Genomic DNA, 7,166 nt, shown 5'->3' with positions numbered 1-7,166 from the left:
GTTAAAAATTTGCTATGCCTAAATGATGGAAGCAGTACAAGAATCAGTACTAGGGATGGTACATAATCACCAATTGATCTCACATTAGTATCAGATTCATTGGCGGGTGTTTGTTCATGGCAGGTAGTCAAAGAGATAATGATGGGGAGTGACCACTATCTGGCATGGACTGAGACAGAACTGAAAATAGAGAGGCATGGTACAAGAGGTGTGCAGAAATGGTGTTTTGGGTATAATACTGGATAAATATGGGTATCCAGTATTAAATGATGTCAAAGTTATAGCAGTGATATCACAGTCTGGCAGAGGCAGACTATATGGAGTGACGAAGAGCACCCATAATGCAGACACGATGGAACGAGGACGAAAACTTGAATATTTAAAGAAAGTGAGCCGTTTATTAAGGCTGGTAAAACATTACAAAACACAAGGCAGAGGCGAAGCTAAACAATGACCTAAACTGGGGAAACTAAAGATAAACTTTAAAAAAAACAAAAAAAAACATGAAACCTGACGTGGATCCAAAGATACCTGGAAACGTGGCACAAAGGACAACAGACAACCTGACATTGAACATAGGAGGACAGAGGACTTAAGTACACAGAGGGATAATGAGGGGATGGAGAACAGGTGGGAACACAGCTAGGACAAATCAGACCCAACGAGACAAGGGGAAGAAAAACTAGACACAGTGCACATAGGACAGGGACTTTCACAATAAAACAGGAAACAGCATGGAACACAGACATGACAATGTGAACTTGACAACATGGACAAGAAGACAAGAAACATGACAGACTAACACAGAAGACCAAAGTGAAACATAACTGAACTAAACTAAACTTAGGGCAACCAAAAAATAATCCTATTATACAACATAATTAAAGGGCTAACTTAAAAATTCAAAATGTAAACAAAATGCTGGGTCAGAGACCCGGGATAGTGATAAATGAAATTCACAGCTTAAATAATATTAGTAAAGAAGGTCAAAGGGGGAGAGAAATGACAATTGCAGAAAATAGGGGGATACTGCAGCAAGTAGACAACACAAATGATGCATTGAATACTCCGTTTACAAAGACAGAATAAGCATATGATATGATGTGGAAAGAAGGTCTAATAATTAAAATTAGGGAAATGGGTATAAATAGTCGACTGTTCAGATGGATTAAGGATTTTATTTTGGTTGGAAGACTGAGCTATTCAGGAAGTTTGCCAATAGAAAATGGAACGCCACAAGGAAGCATAGTGAGCATATTATTGTTTTCATTGCTGATAAATGATGTGTTTAACAACATTGTGGGTGTGGGTGTGATAGCAACCATTCCCCAACTCTCTGTGAATGGTACTCATGTTCATTGATCAATGGCCTTTGATCAGTGGTCGTTGATCAATGGTCATGACAATTTGCATATTAATGATCAAGGAACTGACCTCACAGCCCATTGTTCATTCAGTGAGCTGGTTTCAGTCAATGTCATTTTCTACTGATTCAGATTTGGGAAGGTCAACAAAGGCCACTGAACTCACTCTTGCACTCATGAACCCACTTTGTCATGACTTTTGCTTTTTCTACATATGGAGCATTACTCTGATCGAAGTAGACATCAGAGGTATAAACAGCAACAATAATGACTCTGGCTGTGGAATTCTAAATATTAGATTTTAACATTTTTTTTTTACTTTACTCCCAAGTCTGTTTTGAGACTGCATACAAGTCATTTTTCATGTCCACAAACAAGTCCACAACCCCTTTATCCCCATTTGCACAATTCATTGTGTCAAAATTTAAAAGACACTGGAGAGGCAGCCTATGGAATCTCCAACCATTGAGACGATTTAGGGCACATATTGGCAAGTGTTTCACTTTAAGTGAACAACCTAATTCATTTGAATAGATGTGATAAGGTGCCCCAGCAAAGTTGCTCTTTATGTGGTTCAAAAACACCACTGCTACACTAGTGATGACACCCATGCTGGACTGTAGAGGGCTTTCAATGCCATTACTGCACAAAATAATTAGGAATTTGTTCAATCACGGGTCCCAGAGAGACACCCATTTCCCCAGAGAGGTAAAAGTGACCTTCTACTTACAGGACGGTCGGCTTAAACAGGAGGTTGCCCTTCATCATGCTGTCTCACATTCTGAGAATGTATTATATGTCCGTACTATTTAGTGCCTTCCATGATGCATTAGAAGTAAAGTGACTACAATGTTCATCTCTAGAGAGGACTGAATCCCTGTGCCAGAGACCAAAGTGATAATTCACTTCTGAAGCCATTTTAGCAAATACTACATTATTAGGCTGAAAAGATTGCTATGTCCGTCTTTGGGTCCAATGCACCTAGACAATTACAAAAGTAAGCCATGCATATCAGTCATGCGCTGGCTAGAAATAAAACCCAGCCATTGCTTTTCTCATGATGCATCCATATAAGCTTGTTTGGGAAATTGGATACTGTGGCAATCATTTATTACTCATCACTCATCTCTCTCTCTATCTCATTATAGACAGGTGTCACCTTTCATTTGTAAAAATCTTCATTTTTTTTTCCTACTTCCTAACAAGGATGAACACAAGCAGAGTAATCTGTGATGGAATTCAAAATCTAGCCTGACAAAACACAAAACACTTATTTGTGTTTTTTCCCCACACTCTGCATGTTAACAGCAAAGAGAAAGGTAGAGAGAATTTTTTCCCTGAGTGAATGATTGATTGAGTGAATGACAAGAGTATGATTGCTTCAAAAATATTGCTTTCTCCATGTGCTTGGTCCACTTTTAATACACAGGACCACTTGCTTCTGAACTTGGCCTATGTAAGACAAATGAAAACCTGAATCTTGCTTTTTCAGTGATACAATAAACATACTTGCTATTCATTAATGAGATATTTCATTTTTTAAGTGTGTTAAAATTTTAAGTGTTAAAATTTTGATACCTTCACAAAAGAAAAAATAAGGACATTCGCAATGTTTTGCCTTCCCCTGACACCCTCTTAGATCCATAGAGGTGGGTATCCAGTTCTGTGGTTTTGTCAGTCAGGTCAGGCAGCTCTATGGCAGTGTGTAAGCATTTGCATTATTTTGTCCAAAGGTAATCTTAAATGTCAGCTGCTAAGATGCTCTGCTTCAAATTTTGAAAAAGTAGCTGCAAGCTAATGGCCCTGCACCAGTGGTGGTGAGGCCCACTAAGGAGAAGAAGAATGAGCCAAGTACTGCAACATCTAGTTTTTAATTTGTCTCAGACCTTTGTTTAAATAAGTTTGGATCAATATAAATTGTGACTCTGTCTATTTTAGGAAACAAAGATAGCTAAAGTAGTTAGTAGTTAGAACTGGTTTAATAACAGTGCATTTATTTACTGTGAAGCAAAGGTCAACTAGAAAAATTTGCATTTCCTGCGAAAATGCTGTGTGGATGCCTTAACGCTGAAGATGTCTGCTGAAAAAAGCTGAAAAAATTAAAAAAAAAAAAAAACAAAAAATGTTGCTCTGAGCAGGATTCGAACCTGGCCCTTCTGGTACTCAAGGCAGGTTCTCATCTCACTGCGCCAACATCTTTCTGACAAAGAAGAGGTGGAGAGACTGATAATTGTGCTGAAATGAGCAGAAGAGGCTGAGAATTGTGCTGATAAGAGGTGAATAAGAAGAATTTCTGCTGAAAAGAGTTGAATGAGCAGAATTTCTGCTGAAAAGAGTTGAATGAGCAGAAATCTGCTGAAAAGAGGTTTTTTGCTGAAAACAGCTTAAAAAGCTTGGATTTGTGCTGAAAACAGCAGAAAAAACTGAAAATTGTGCTGATAAGCGGTGAAAAAGCTGAAATTTGTGTTGAAAAGAGTTAAAAAAGTTTAACTGTTAAGTGAAAGAAATGTTGCCACAACCTGGATTTGAACCCGGGCCTCCTACTCTGAGAACGGCTGCTTATCTCACTGAGATTGATTACACAGCAGTGGAGAGTAGACTTCATCACAGTAGATGTCTTTCTGAAAGTGCTGTAACTAAGTTTAAGAATATAATCCACCCACTGTTATCATCTTCAATGCCCTGTACCAACATAGAGCAGAGCAGCTATCTGAACGCTACTCCAACAGAGGTCAATTATCTTGTTAATAATTTTACCTCCTCACTGCGTACGACTCTGGATACTGTAGCTCCTGTGAAAACTAAGGTCTCAAATCAGAAGTACCTGACTCCGTGGTATAATTCTGAAACACGTACCCTAAAGCTGATAACTCGTAAGCTGGAGAGGAAATGGCATGTCACAAATTTAGAAGATCATCATTTAGCCTGGAGAAATAGATTGTTGCTTTATAAGAAAGCCCTCCGCAAAGCCAGAACATCTTACTATTCATCACTGATTGAAGAAAATAAGAACAACCCTAGGTTTCTCTTCAGCACTGTAGCCAGGCTGACAAAAAGTCAGAGCTCTATTGAGCCAACCATCCCTTTAACGTTAACTAGTAATGACTAGGGCTGTGTGATATGACCAAAATCTCATATCCCGATATAAGAATTCAATCGTCCCGATAACGATATAAATCACAAAAATGTATTCTTGAGCTTTATTGTGAAAGGTTTATGTGGAACATAAACAAGCGGACACACGATGGTGTTACCGTCGTTGTTGCTAACCACAACGCATAAAAACAGGCCCTTGTCCGTTCGTAGTGTGGTTATATTAAATATAAGAGAAAGAGAGAACTTTAAGAAATTAATATCCGATTATTAAGTGATGATGTGACGAATCCTACTTCCGGGCCTAAAGTAGTCTGCGTTTAATATAGCTTTTGTGTTGTTAACATGTTTAATGCTTTGTATTTTCTTCTATTTAATCTCAAAAAGCTCCTAAAAACAGTCAGTGATCCCCGCTGACCTCCCTCGGCTTTTATTACCGCTAGTCATTTATTTAAGCTCAGTTTTAAAACCTTACGATGTAACTACTGCACAGCCCATGCAGCAGTATATGAATGACTAACCTCGTATTGTGGATGGATTATCTCAGTTGTTCTCCTGGCTGAAGTTTGGTCCATTTACAGCATTCTGCCATGCGATGACATTTGTTCCTGACCACTGAGAACACTCACGTTAACTTTTATCGAGTGGAAAAAAAGTTAGCTTGTTTATATTATGCTAACATAGCTGTATACCAGCTAGCCAAATTCAGTAACCCTACAAACGTCACTGCTGTTTAGTTTTCTGTCTTAATTTATGTTGGGAGTGATAACAGAGCTGTACGTTTTAATTTGTTTCCAAACCCCCGCAGTCAGGACATGCTATATTGTATTTAGATGGAAGCTAGCGAGCTAACTTCCTGCTAACTTCTAACTCCGTTAAATGTCATAAATTCCATTTTCATGGATGCCTGGATGTTAAACTCAGTTGTTACACCTGGTAGAGCAGAACGCTGATCATTTTATTAAAGATGAAAGACTTTAGACAGTTATTTAACTCTCAGTAATGCCACTGTGATCATTTGATATATCAAATGATCATATCAATGACCACAGAGGGCTAGTGCCAAAGGCAGGACAGAATTTGAGGCTATGAATACTCCTCCCCTAAGTCCAGAATATTCCCTAGAGCCAGAAAATGCCCCGCAACCAGGACCCTCAAGGTTAGAAGAAGAGTTGACAGTTCAATGCTTTGCTGATTAGGTAGATTTTGTATTTGAATGATAAAACGTGATTTTGCCCTAAAAAGAGAGAGAGAGAGAGAGTGTGTGTGTGTGTGTGAGTCTACCTGCCTAATGCATTATAAACATATAATATCCAACGTCTATCTTATACTGTATCTAAACATTTATCTAAACATATATATATAATAATTGTGACAATATTTCCTGTGTTGTAGGCAATACATTGTTGGACGAAGGAATATTAGACAGGGAAGAAGGAGACTCAAGAATGAAATTAAAGAGCTAAAGGCCTTGTTGGAAAAGGAAAAGAGAAAAAAAGAAAAATACAAGAAGAGGTGCCAGCGTTTGGGTGGGGAAAAAAAATCCCCACGTTCTAAAGTGGATGCACTGCTGCGTCATGAAACAGTTAGCAACACAATTAGGAAAAGACTATTACTGCAGGAATCAATCATTGAGGAAATCAGGAATAAATACAAAAACACCAAAAAGGAACGAGAGAGGCAAATTATTGCAAAAACGACAATAGGAAAAATTATAAAGAAATACAGGCTACAGAGGGCTGCACAGACAGCTCTAGGCTTTTCAAAAAAGCGTGGTCAAAGACAAGATGGAGGGCTCATAACCTTTGAAAGAAAGGAAAGCAATAGATTACCAGTTGATTGCAAGCAGAAAATAAAGGCCTTCTTCTTAAGAGATGACGTCAGTCGGATGACAACAGGACGAAAGCAAACTGTAACTCAAAAGAAAATAAAAAAACAGAAACGTTTGCTAACTGATTCACTGAAGAATCTGCACCATAAGTTTCTTTCAGAAACTGAGCATCAGGTCTCATATTCTTGTTTCTGCACCTTAAGACCATTTTGGGTTGTGGTGCCCACAGAAGCTGATCGTGAAACCTGTCAGTGCAGGACACATGAGAACTTACAGTTCATGGCCAATGCCCTGTACATCCAACGTCTGTCAGCAACAAAACACATTGAAGAGATGGTAGATGCAACAATGTGTGATGCTAAATCCAAAGTCTGTGCATACGGTGAGTGCAAAGACTGTTTCAGTACAACACACACACTCTTGAGACCTCCTAACAACACAGAGATAGCCTTTACCAAGTGGTCTCTAGAAGAGAATGAAAAATTAAATGATGGAGAGGTATCTGGTAAAAAGTCAACAATTACAGTGAAGACAACTGTCATGACAACAGAGGATGCACTTGCAGGGGAATTTCATGACAGACTACTCAGATTTAGGCGGCACGTCTTTAATATCCGATGGCAGTATAGGGCCTACAGACAACTGAGAGAAAATTTGAGAAACGATGAATGTCTGCTACATGTAGATTTTAGTGAGAACTACTCCTGTAAGTATTCTCAAGAAGTACAAGCAGTCCACTTCGGAGGGTCACACCAGCAGGCAACCCTACATACTGGAGTACTGTACACTGCAGCTGAACAGTCACCAGTAACATTCTGCTCTATCTCACCTTCCAGGCGGCATGATCCCCCTGCGATATGGGCCCATCTTGACCCTGT

At 38.9% G+C, this 7,166-nt stretch overlaps 1 long non-coding RNA gene across 1 annotated transcript; it reads left to right on the top strand.

Annotated features, from left to right (window-relative positions):
• Nucleotides 1-5,512: 5,512 nt before the first annotated feature.
• LOC146692746 (uncharacterized) lies at nucleotides 5,513-6,785 on the top strand. The gene is made up of 2 exons (XR_014915028.1): nucleotides 5,513-5,616; nucleotides 5,853-6,785. It is a non-coding gene; the product is annotated as an uncharacterized LOC146692746 (long non-coding RNA).
• The last annotated feature ends 381 nt before the right edge of the window (nucleotides 6,786-7,166 follow it).

The sequence above is a fragment of the Copadichromis virginalis genome, linkage group LG15 (genome assembly GCF_057382275.1).
Source record: "Copadichromis virginalis isolate Kocher_CV1m ecotype Utaka linkage group LG15, C_Virginalis_male_GT1.1, whole genome shotgun sequence".
NCBI classification, from domain to species: domain Eukaryota; kingdom Metazoa; phylum Chordata; class Actinopteri; order Cichliformes; family Cichlidae; genus Copadichromis; species Copadichromis virginalis.
The sequence above is the reverse complement of the archived record's forward strand: the minus strand, read 5'-3'. Positions and strand labels throughout refer to the sequence as shown.